Source organism: Mauremys reevesii, linkage group 2, assembly GCF_016161935.1.
Source record: "Mauremys reevesii isolate NIE-2019 linkage group 2, ASM1616193v1, whole genome shotgun sequence".
Lineage (NCBI taxonomy): Eukaryota > Metazoa > Chordata > Testudines > Geoemydidae > Mauremys > Mauremys reevesii.
In genome coordinates, this window is record NC_052624.1 from 76,958,017 (window position 1) to 76,970,068 (window position 12,052).

Genomic DNA, 12,052 nt, shown 5'->3' on the forward strand with positions numbered 1-12,052 from the left:
GACAAGAATATGGCTGTTCTGCACACTGGCACAGCTGTAGACTGGGTTCCCATGACAGCACTGCTGTTAGGGGAACTGGGAGTGCTCATGTTCCCTGGGGTTTGTTAAGGTGGCCTGGAGCAGGTGGAGTGCTTCCCTTATCTCTAAAATGACTTCCTGAGGCCATGCCTCTTCATGTACACCACTCACCCAATGGAAAAATCAATTGACGGATCTTGAAATTGAAATTTGCAGTTTTCAGTCCCCTCATTTTTTTCCATCCATGGGAATAAATTGGGCTAGTAGGGATGTTACATTTACATCACTACTTTGCTGGAGAACCCCAAAATCAGTGATGAGCTGCCAAAATCTTAACAACCGGTTCCCTACAAAAAGTTCTGATTTAAGGGGGGGGTGAGCGGGGGAGGGGCCAGGGGAGAGATCCTCGTGGGGCTGGGGGCCCCTGCAGGGCCTGGCCCAATTGCCCCACTTGCCCCTTCCCCTCCCCTCTGGCCAGCCCTGGAGCTTGCAGCAGCCCCCCCCCCCACACACAAACCCCTTGCTGGGCCATTCAAAAAGTGGCAGCAGGACGACTCCAGAGCAGGGCCGCCCAAAGGATTCCGGGGGCCCGGGGTCTTCGGCGGCGGGGGGGCCCTTCCGTTCCGGGACCCGCCGCTGAAGTGCCCCGAAGACCCGCAGCGGGGCCCCCCCGCCGGAGAATTACCACCGAAGCCGGACCCGCCGCCGAAGCACAGCCCGGTCTTCGGCGGTAATTCGGCGGAGGGGGGGGCCCCCGCCGCAGGTCTGCGGGGCATTTCGGCAGCGGGTCCTGGAACGGAAGGGCTCCCCTCCGCTGAATTACCGCCAAAGACCGAGCTGAACTCGGCAGCGGGTCCCGCTCTGTCTTCAGCGGTAATTCGCCAGCGGGGGGTCCTTCCGCCTGGGAGCGGAAGGACCCCCCGCCGGCGAAGACCGGGAGCAGAAGAAGCTCCTGCACCCGGCCCCACAAGAGTTTTCCAGGCCCCCCGGAGCGAGTGAGGGACCCCGCTCCAGGGGCCCCGAAAAACTCTGGTGGGTGCCCCTGTGGGGCTCGGGGCCTGGGGCAAATTGCCCCTCTTGCCCCCCCCTCTGGGCAGCCCTGCTCCAGAGCTCAGCTGAGCTGCCCAGCTGATGCCGGCGGCTGGCCACGCTGCAGCTGGGGGGAAGTGGGGGAAGGGCCGGGGGAGCCTCAGCCTCCCCAGCTGGGAATCCTGGGAGCAGCAGGATGGTCCGGCCCACGGACCAGAGTTCTTTGCCCACCCCCTGGCCCTTTAACAACCGGTTCTCCACGGAGGTCTAATTTTAACAACCAGTTCTTGAGAACCTGTGGGAACCTGCTCCAGCTCACCACTGCCCAAAATGCTTCATATGTGTATACAATCAAGGGTGCTGGAACATTTGTATAATGGGGGAGCTAACAGCCATTGAACCAAACTGTAAACTCTGTATGAAATGGAAACTACTTCAAGCCAGCGGATGTAGCAGCACCTCCAGCCCTCCTAGTTCTAACACCTATGTATACAATAATAATAAAGATATACCTATCTCATAGAACTGGAAGGGACCCTGAAGGGTCATTGAGTCCAGCCCCCTGCCTTCACTATCAGGACCAAGTACTGATTTTGCCCTAGATCCCTAAGTGGCCCCCTTAGGGATTGAATTTACAACCGTGGGTTTAGCAGGTGACTGCTCAAACCACTGAGCTATCCCTCCCCCCAGTAGTACTGTATGTAACTGTAATTTCTACTGCAACCAAAAGGTAGGGCTGTCTGGCTAGAATGAAGCAGCAGTTTAACAATGCACAACAAATTGACATGAGTGAAGGATATCATAGTCAGCTGGAATTGCAGGGGGAATTCAGAGAAGTAGAATGTGCTGCAGCAGAAATACTTTTAATAGAATAAAAATGAAATTCTCTCTAATGTTTTGGTTCTATCATCTTCAGTGTTCACTCAGAATTACAAATGGGTGATCTTAAAGTGATGGCTGGAAACAATGTCATCAGTATTGCATCCATCTGTACTGAAGTGTTTAGCTAAAAGTGAAATGGTAAATGCATGTGGTATATTTCTTCTGTGGTTACCTTACTATTAGTTTGCATTTAAAGCACAGGCAGAATATTATTTTTTTAAAGTAAAACATAGTCAAAATAAACAAAGTATTTATTCTGTAACACCACTGAGATCTCTATATCTTATATCCCCAAGCTGTCTTGCTAAGCCTGAATTATCTATATTTAGTAGTATAGTTTAAAGAGCTTTTTGTGTCTTGATGTGCTGCAAATATTTTACCTCATGCAGCAGCAGTCAGCCCCAGACGGTTCTAAACTATTCTTATTAGAATTTCTACAGAAGCTCAAAAATCAAAGTCAATATCACCTATTAAAATTAGGTTTCCATAAATATAGTTTTGCCTGCAAGCTGTACAGAATTTTACTAAAGGATTCAGCTGGGTAGTTAGAAGCTACAGCACAATCATGAGAATTTTGGAAGAAAAATATTTTTCCACCACCAGTTGGCAGAAAATCAGTTGTAAAATCCTGTGCTTGGGGATCTCATGAATAAACTAAAGACATTCTTACAAAGGAGACAAAAGGTGGAGTGCATGAAAACAGGATTGCACTGCACCTTCTTTACTTGTTATCACTATGCAGAAGATATACATCCCCTTTTCTTTTGTTAGAAGCAGTCGCTTTTAGAAAAGAGAAATTGGTTTGTCTTCTTTGTGAAGATTTTATTAAAAAAAAAACAACCCAACCCCCCCAAACAAGCACCATTTCTGATTTCTTGACTATCACCTGCTGATGTTGTTAATCCTGTTGCTCAAGTAGTAGCAGCCTCTGAGGCAGTGATGAATGTTCAGGGTTCAAAGGCTCCTCAAAGGTGATAGGAAGGGGATTTTTACAGTTGCAAATAATGGAAGTTGTTTTTACCCTTTTCCTTTACAAAAAACTCTAGGAAATTATTCACAAAAAATTGTTAAAAGAATATTATTTAGGTTGCAAAGTCAAGCACTTGAAAGTGAATTCTATATTTATGGTTGCTGTGCAACCTTAATTCATCCCCTTGTACATCTGTGGTATCTAATTACATGTGTACTATTTTTTCCTCTCAGGACTCCTGTCTCATTCAGTGCACAAGATGAACTGCGCACACTGGATGACTGACTTTTTCTTCTGGACGTAAAGATAGCTAAACAACTTGCAATACATGATGGAGAGAATGGAAGGGATGTATTATACAAAAGGACAAAAGGCGATTCCTTGGCTGTACCTGTGTCCGTAAGTTGTTACTCTTAATATACTCATGAGTCATGACGCAGAGTGCAGGTGGCAGTGAAGTCCTGCAATTTGTCCTGGGGGCTTAAGGAGAGTTTATTCATTGTTAAAGGGGAGTCAGGATTTTTTCAGTGCATCCCAGTGCAGCTGGAGGAGTGCATCGCTTCCAGGTTCAAGCAACTAGTTTTGTAAGAGTCAAGTGACTATATACAATAATAATAACAAGCCCCATTGCCCTCCAGGAATCCTGATTGAAAGACTGGTGCTGGATCCTGCAAAGAGCTACGCTGTGCCAATTCAATAACATCCAGGGCCCCTGGCAGGCCAGTAGGTTGGTTTCTTGTATAATCATTCCCCCACTTGACACGGGAGCGGGGGGGCTTATTATTAAAACAGTATGTGTGAGGAGAGGCTCAGAGGATAGGGGATCCAGGGACAGGCAGGCTTGGATGTGGGGGAGAATAATGGTGGATAGAGGCAGACAGGCTTAGTCAGACAGAGAGTAGGTCAGACAGGCTGGGACCTTAGCAGGTTTGGGAAGCGGGAGCAGGAGTCACAACTTCATGGGTCACAACTGGTGCAAATGGCTGAGGGATGGAGAGGCAGCTCCTGCCAGGGAGAACAGGAGATTGAGAGACCTTGATCCAGGTGTGGGGAGATGGGACGGGACAGGACAGAAAAGGGCTGAAGAACCCCCCAGTGAGATAGATGGTGGGAGGCAGGAACACCACGGGACAGGATGATGGAGCTGGAACTTGGAAAGAAAGAACACCTTCACCCATGAATATTCCATTCATCCATGTCTCACTAAGGGCTGTTGACAGTGATGGGGGACTTGTTCAACCCTAGCATGCTTTGGCATAACAAGGCAGGTGGCGAATGCAGCTCGTATCATTTCCAATGCGGTGTGCGAAGCAGAGCATGTGCAGAACTATGAGAACTGACCTTGGGAGTTGAGGGTGCTCAGCACATCATAGGACAGGCCTTGAGAGGCTATATTTCATGGAATCCACTGCGTCCTGAATCAACATATCCCTATTTTTGTGGTACCACAAATTCTACTGGACTGTTTCCCTCCTCAGTTACTAAATCTATCATTGTGTCATCCTTTTAAATGAACACAAAAAATAGCAAAGAAACATCAACTAAGTCACCGGATGAGGTGACATGCTAAGAGTAGACGAGAAAGGATTGATTTGTATGATTGCCTGAGAATATTCACATGACACTAAAACATAGTTATTGTCATGATCACCAGTGTCTGCTCCTTACAGCAAGTCTATAATTGACGTGAATGTTTCAGATAATTTATGTAGCAACAAGACTTTCACACTTTCCTACTTCTGAATAATTGCTAATGTATCATAAGACAGTCACTTCATCACACAGTGAAGCTTCTTCTAATACTGTCTATCACAGGGTTACTGAACATCTGTTGATGCAGACTGTCACTGAGTCCCTCAGTTTTGCTGTCTTTTTAGCTTATTGTCATTACCATCCACCTACTCATTCTTTTAGGTTGTGGAAAGTTTAACTTAGTCATGGAATTAGATCAATATAAGCCTCTTTCTGTATCCAAAAGGAGCATCTGCTTAGGGTTCAGCATGTAAATCTCTGAGCAGTTTGGTGACAGGGGATTCTTTTTTCTTATGTCTCTTTATTGATTGCATATACAATAGAGTTTAATGCACTTACAGCAGAACCTCACAGCTATGAACACCTCAGGAAGGAAATGTTCCTAACTCTGAACGCAACGTTATGGTTGTTCTTTCAAAAGTTTACAGCTGAACATTGACTTAATACAGCTTCGAAACGCTACTATAAAGAAGAAAAATCCTGCTTTTAGCCATCTTAATTTAAATGAAACAAGCACGGAAACAGTTTCCTTACCTTGTCAAATCTTATTTTATAAACATTCCCTTTATTTTTTTAGTAGTTTACATTTAACAAAATACTGTGCTGTACAGTATTTCCTTTTTTTTTTTGTCTCTGCAGATGACACAGCTGTGATTGCATATTTCTGGTTCCAAATGAGGTGTGTGGTTGACCAGTCAGTTCGTAACTCTGAGGTTCTACTGTATTTTGTTTTCTGGTTTTTTTGGCGGCGGTGGGGAGGGGGGCAGGAGATGCCATTTTAAGCACCATATGGAGATAACTGTTCTGCATTAGAGGAATCTGAACCATAGATTATCTCTTACAGTTGATGGCAGTTGAAGAGGTATCTTTGCTATATCTTTTACATTTATTTCCATGTGAAATTGACTTCTATAGCCCATTGAACCAGAACAGATTGTCATACATAGGCAACATGGTTTAGTGGATTGAATATGGGGCTAAGTGGATTTCTTCTGTCACCTTCACCTTCACATCTTGCTATGTGACCTTTACTAATTCACTTACACTCTCTATCTCAGTATTTCCATCTCTAAAATGGGGATAAAAATATTTATATACTCCATCTCATAGAGGTGTGAAAGGTTGGCTTTCAAATACCATAGCAATGAGAGGGGTATAAACACCTTAGCAGATAGTTAACATAAGTGCTTTGGGCTCTGTATCAAGCCTTTAGAAGACCCAGCCTTGCAATGCAGGTGCAGAGGCAAAATTGACCAGTGGCAGTCTCAGGAAGTATTCTACCTGCAGATCACGTGGGAGGCAGAGTGCTGATGGTGGAGCTCAGAGGCAGCTCTTGCATTTCATTTTGGAAGTGTAGTGTGAACTCCCTCTCTATCAATTGGTTTTCACCAGCCAGCAGGGAGGTGGACAGGGTTGTACTCATACTCCTTGGCAGCACTAACACTTCCTCAGTCCTTGTGCTCAGGGAGTGGAAATACTGGGATCATGGTGCCCCCTGCATTGGTGCATATAGCACCTTGTGTACACTCCCCTTCCTAGCACGTGTACACAGGGCCAGCTGCAATCTGATCCTTAGGGTAAGTCTACACTTGGAGATGGGGGTGTGATTCCTAGCTTGAGGAGACATATTTGCATGAGCGCTCATCAAGCTAATATGCTAAAAATAGTAGTATAGCCTTGGTAGCATGGACAGCAGAGAGCAGTGGGAGGCGCTAGCTTCCCTGAGTACAAACCTGCCTGGGCCTCATTGGTACATAGTTGAGCAGTTAGCAGTTTTTAGCAAACTGGCTCAATGAGTGTTAGCACAGTTTGTCTCCTCAAGTTGGGAATCCCTTAAAGTATGTCTACACAGCTAGCTGGATTCAAACTAGCTCAGACTGGCTAACTCATGCACAGCTCTTGCTGTGTTGACATACCCTGAGTAGTGGTGTTGCTGAGCAGCACATGTAGATTTAATCTCTCATATATCTGGCCTCACCTTTTGCAGAAACTAGAACAGGTGAGTATTCTATAATCCATAAACTCTGGTGCAGGTTTTCTGGATGACACAACTGTGATTGGATGTCGCATAATCCAGCAGTGGATATGGTTGATGCTGGCCTTCTATTGCAGGGCACTGTACCCATTACATTGGCAACCAAAAGTTTGGAGAATTCTGCTGTTTCTCAGAATGCATGTATCCAATATATGCCCATTGGGACCAATTCATCCACATCTGGCAGAGTGAATCTAAATCTATGCACAGCACATTTATAAAGACCCTCATTCTAAGGCTTTGTCTTTATTTACAGTTGAGTACATTATGTATTTGTCTGAATTAGTGGTTTTGGTAGTCTTATCAAAGAGTAGCAGAGTCCTGGGACTTTTGTTTATTGCCTTTCACAAGACTTGACTCACTCTTGTGCTTGTCCTGAATGTTTACAGTTTATACGTACTGATTGGTTGGCTTCAAACCTCTAATAGTATGGGTGTGGTGTAGTACAGTTTATCGCATACCTTGATTTTTTTCCATCCAACAAATGTAGAAGTCTGATACTTTAAATAGCCATTGGTTCAATCTCTGAGACATATTTGTAGCTATCACCTGCTTCAGATGATAGATTTGCTCCTTGTATACAGAGGTTAACAGAATACTAAACATAAATGCCCATAGAACGGTTAGTCATGCAACAGACACAAAAATGATGAAAACTGAGCACTATGGGTCGCTCACTGCATAGCTAAACCTAACTGTGATTGTATAAAATCTCGTAAAAGGCTACAGTATAGGAAACCAGTTGGAATGGCTGGATAGGTATGTACAGAGAGAGAGCTGTGAATGGATACTGATTTTTTTTTCCTACTAGAGCACTAACAGCAAACTGGAATGTTTCCTGTACTTGCTGCTGTATGTTACTGCAGTACTTGGTAGTGTAACCTTTCTGCCAGGTGGTCAATGGTAGCAAAAAGGGCCAGGTTCAATATAGCTAGGATCCTTCTTGACAAATAACTAAACTGGCTCAAGCCACTTCCCAGAAACCTGGGGAAACTAAACGCCCCCTTCCTGGGTGCCCTTAGCAGGCAGATCTTTCCCACTCACGAGCATCCTGAGACTGTGTACAAACAAGAAAATCTTTATTAAGGGGAACAGTCATGGACTTGAGGAAACGCGGCAACTGTACATGCAAATAAAGAGTAGAATACCCCCCCCCAGTAACTTTGGTCATTAGTCACTCATCTAACTCCCTTGTCATCCACTGGAGGTAATAAAGAGTCCCTTGGCTGCATCACCTCACTCCTCCAACAAAACCCACTGACTGCTGGGTCAGTAGGTAGCACTAGTCTCTTTGCGGGTCTGTGTCCGGCCCCAGGGGACCTGCTTGCCTGGAAGCACCGCCCCGTAACCCAACTTACTGCTTCAGTTTTACTAAGGTGCTGCAGAAGTAGGGCCCCATCAGAGTCCACTCAGCTCTGCTGTTAGCCTCTGCATTTCTCTTGACACGGAATCCCCACAAAAAGGGATCCAAGCCCTGGTCTACACTAGGGGGGGATCGATCTAAGTTACGCAACTTCAGCTACATGAATAACGTAGCTGAAGTCGACATAGCTAGATCTACTCACCGCGGTGTCTTCAATGCGGTGAGTCAACTGCTGACGCTCCCCCATTGACTCCGCCTGTGCCTCTTGCTCCGGTGGAGTACAGGAGTCGACGGGAGAGCACTCGGGGATCGATTTATTTATTGCATCTAGACTAGATGAGATAAATCGACCCCCCCGTGGATTGATTGCTGCCCGCCGATCTGGCGGGTAGTATAAACATACCCCGAGAGCACTTAGGACCTTTGATTAGACTCCTGGCTGTCTGAAACCCAGTTGTTTGTCACAAAATAGAGCCTCTTCCCCCTCTTTGAGCCTTTCTGGGAGCCCACTATTTCCCCAAATCCAAGTTCATGTATAGGTACGGCAGTTCCCCAATGTCACTGCAGGAATTGTGGGTAGGTAGTCTAAGCAAATGAAGCTCTCTATGGCAGCATTTTTCCCTTTTCACCAACAGAGGGAGTAGAGAGCTGTTTTGCCTCTGGAGCGTCTACTCATACATAGTTCCTTTGTTGGTGCAGATCTTCAAAATATTGTTCAGTGATATCCTTTTGGAATGGATCCATATCTAAATATTTCTGTTTTTTTTTCCAGAATGGTTTGACTTTAAGTATGGTGTTTTGATATATGGTTCTGTTTTTCTTCTGATGCCACACTTCCGAATTGACTAACTCACAGCTGGAGGCAAACGAAAATTGTTTCCCGGTCACAAAAAGCTACGGTATTCAGGGATACCTCCCAGGATTTTCTACTCGGGCCAAAGAGACAGCTTTAAGGCATCTTTAAGGTGGGCAACAATGTGGAATCAAAGCTGTGCTTTGTGCCTCACAAACATGGTTTGCAGAGTCAACAAGAACCACTTCTGAATGATGGGCTCGATTCTGTAAAGTGCTGAGCACTCTGGCCCCTATCCAGCAGAGTAATTAAGCACATATTAACTATAAGCACATGAATAACCCCATTGATTTATATACTTTACTGGATTGTGGCCACCTTGCAGGACCAAGCTGTATTTTCCTGCTCTCTTCAGGACAGGATGCATGCAACTAGCAAGGGTGCAATAACACATGTAAGAGATAGAGACATGTGAATTAGAAACTGTTTTTGTATTCATTTAAGATTGGAAACAAATCCCATGGCTTGCCAGTTCTCTTTCTGCATCGGTGCTGTGGACCCATCTAGCCAGTGTCTTAAGAAGCTGGAGCTCAGACTCTGAAGCTTAGGGAAGGGGGTGAGCTTCAGACCCTGAGCTTCAGCCTGAACCTAAATATCTATACAGCTATTTTTAGCACCAGAGTGCGAGCCCTTGGAGCCTGAGTCTGTAGAATCAGGCTCTGTGATTTGTTGATGTAAGAACCTACTGGTTGTGTAGACATACCTACAGTGGTCACCTACCGGCAAACTCATACTATCTCATCTAGGTAACCACAATGTTATCAAGTAGTAAGGAAAATGCTTCCCTGCCCTTTAATGGAAATATACCTTTACTGTCAATGCCCTAAAACATTATTACAATCATGATATTCCTTTTTTGGGTGATGACTGGAGATGGATGAATTGTTTTGCAGTGAAAAAATTGATGTCCTTTTATTTTCTATTTGCAAGTTACCCTCACAGACATTGACTGTTAATCATAATGGATCTATGAACACTTCATGCAAACACATTTCAACCTTCATAAACTATTATTTCTATGTCTTTGGCTATTAACTATTTGTGGTGTGCAATTGGCCACCTAATTCACATATATATTTTCTGCTTCTTGGTTGGACCACTGAAACTTTTTTGAAAAGGAGGAATGGTTTTGAGAACATTGCTGTTGTGAATATTCAAACAAGTATTCATAAAACTTCAGTTTTCAGTAAACATTCTTGGGGATGAAAATTCCACTTGTGAATATTTGTGGAAAATTAACAAAGTGACAGGATCATCAAAATAAATGTGTGTTTTATTCATTAAAATACTGATTCAAATTTTATTGTATTGTTCCAGTTATAGCGATGACAGACCTAGCACTTTTTAAAGATCTTTATAAGACTGAACTATAAGTCACAATGCTGATAAGAAATTTGGTAGATGAGACCTCTTTCAGTTGGTCAAATCACAAGCCAATATTTCATTAAGTTTATAGTTATTTTAGTCATTCTTATAGCTTTTGTGCTAATCTAGGATGAGATTTTTCAAAAGTGCTCAGCATTGGCCTAACTGTTCCCAGGAAAGTCAATGGTAAAATTCACGTGGATTCAAGGGAAGTACAGTAGGTTTTTTAGACTCACACTGAGTACTCTTGAAAAATCCCACCCTTTGTGTATATCTCTTTTTACAGAAGATAGCTCTTTGGATCATTAGTTACATAATCTGCAACAAAACACAGGTTGTGGGAGGGAGTGTTAAGCTATTAAATTGATAGTTATTTGGGGAAAATCAAGTTTAGCAGGGGCAAATGTTTCAATAGTTAAAGCCTTACATTAATTTATGGAAAGCATGTTTAACAATTTTGTCGCTCTGGGAGTATTTAATTATACATACAAACATGAGCAAACATGAGAATTACTACCATACTATTAACTGCTGAGTACTACATGGGTGTGGAAATAGGAAGTTCCCATGACAGAGGGCCTGAATGAAGTCAATGGCAAACAATTTATTGACTGCAGTAGAAGCAGGATCAGGCACAGACCTTGTAATATTGCATGCTCACTGAGGGCTGGTTCAATCCTAAAACATACAGAGGTGCCATCTCTCTCTGTTATCCTCATGATTTTAGTGTGTTGTTTTAAAAGCTGATGATGATCTCAGGATAACCTTGGGCTGTCTTGTGAGTTCTGTCTGTTTAAAATCACCACATGTCCCCATGGGTACCCTCACCTCAATGGCCATCACTTCCTTATATCCTTTGGTGCTGGAAATGAGCCTGCCTCTATAAAAGATGGCGACTATTGTCCATTGTCTCCAATGGGTCTGAAGCCAGGCTTTCTTTAATGGCAGTTCCTGCTCCCTTTTACAGTGTATAGTCCAGGCAGGAGACAGTGAGGGGACAGTGGAATGTGGATGACAGATAGGGACTGTGGGGGCAGACAGACTGAGGAGCAAGGGAATGTCAGGATAGAGAGACTGGGGAAGGGGAACAAGAAACTAAAGAGGAAAGGGAGGGAGCGTGGGAGGAAGAGATGGAGACCATGGGAAGTTGAAGAATGTAGGTAAGCAAAAGACTGGAAGGAACAGAGAGGATGTCTGGGGCATATGAATGCCTGGGAGGGGGATGAGAATGAGATGGCAGGGAGACAGAGTCATGGGAAAAAAGCTATGAAGGGACGTGACTATAAGGTTGGGGAAAAGATGGGATGGGATGGGCTGGGGTGGTGCAGGGCAGCGAGGTGGTGGTAGAAAGGATAGAATGGAAAATCCATCCACCTGGTGGTGCAGAAAGAGTAATTGGAGTGCCCCTGAAAACACTTGGGGTGAGGTCTTCATTTTTCAACCTTAAATGATCTCAAACCCCCACTCCCCCCCCCCAGCATTAGAGCTTACCCTTAAAGGTTCAAAAATCAGGAGACTGGCCAAAAACTCTATTAACCCCCCCCCAAAAAAAAACAAACAAACAAACCAGGAAAACAAACAAACCTCATGAGAAGTAACCATAGTTCTAACTCCAAAAGTTCAAAAATTTAGCCAGACTCCAAAAATCTTAATTTTTTTTAAAAAATTCTGAACTCCCCCTGCCCATCCCTGGTGTGTGTGAGACAATTAGTGCTGCCTGTAATTGATTGATTTAATTATGTGTCCTCTCCACCCCTAATTAATTATGTAACCCCCACATCGGCC

At 44.2% G+C, this 12,052-nt stretch overlaps 1 protein-coding gene across 1 annotated transcript in view; it reads left to right on the forward strand.

Annotated features, from left to right (window-relative positions):
• The first annotated feature begins 3,279 nt into the window (after positions 1 to 3,279).
• POMGNT2 (protein O-linked mannose N-acetylglucosaminyltransferase 2 (beta 1,4-)) overlaps positions 3,280 to 12,052 on the forward strand; it is a 57,484-nt gene continuing 48,711 nt past the window's right edge. The window contains exon 1 of the mRNA XM_039528126.1: positions 3,280 to 3,298. The gene's annotated coding sequence lies outside the window, so the exon portion shown is untranslated. The remainder of the gene's footprint in view (positions 3,299 to 12,052) is intronic.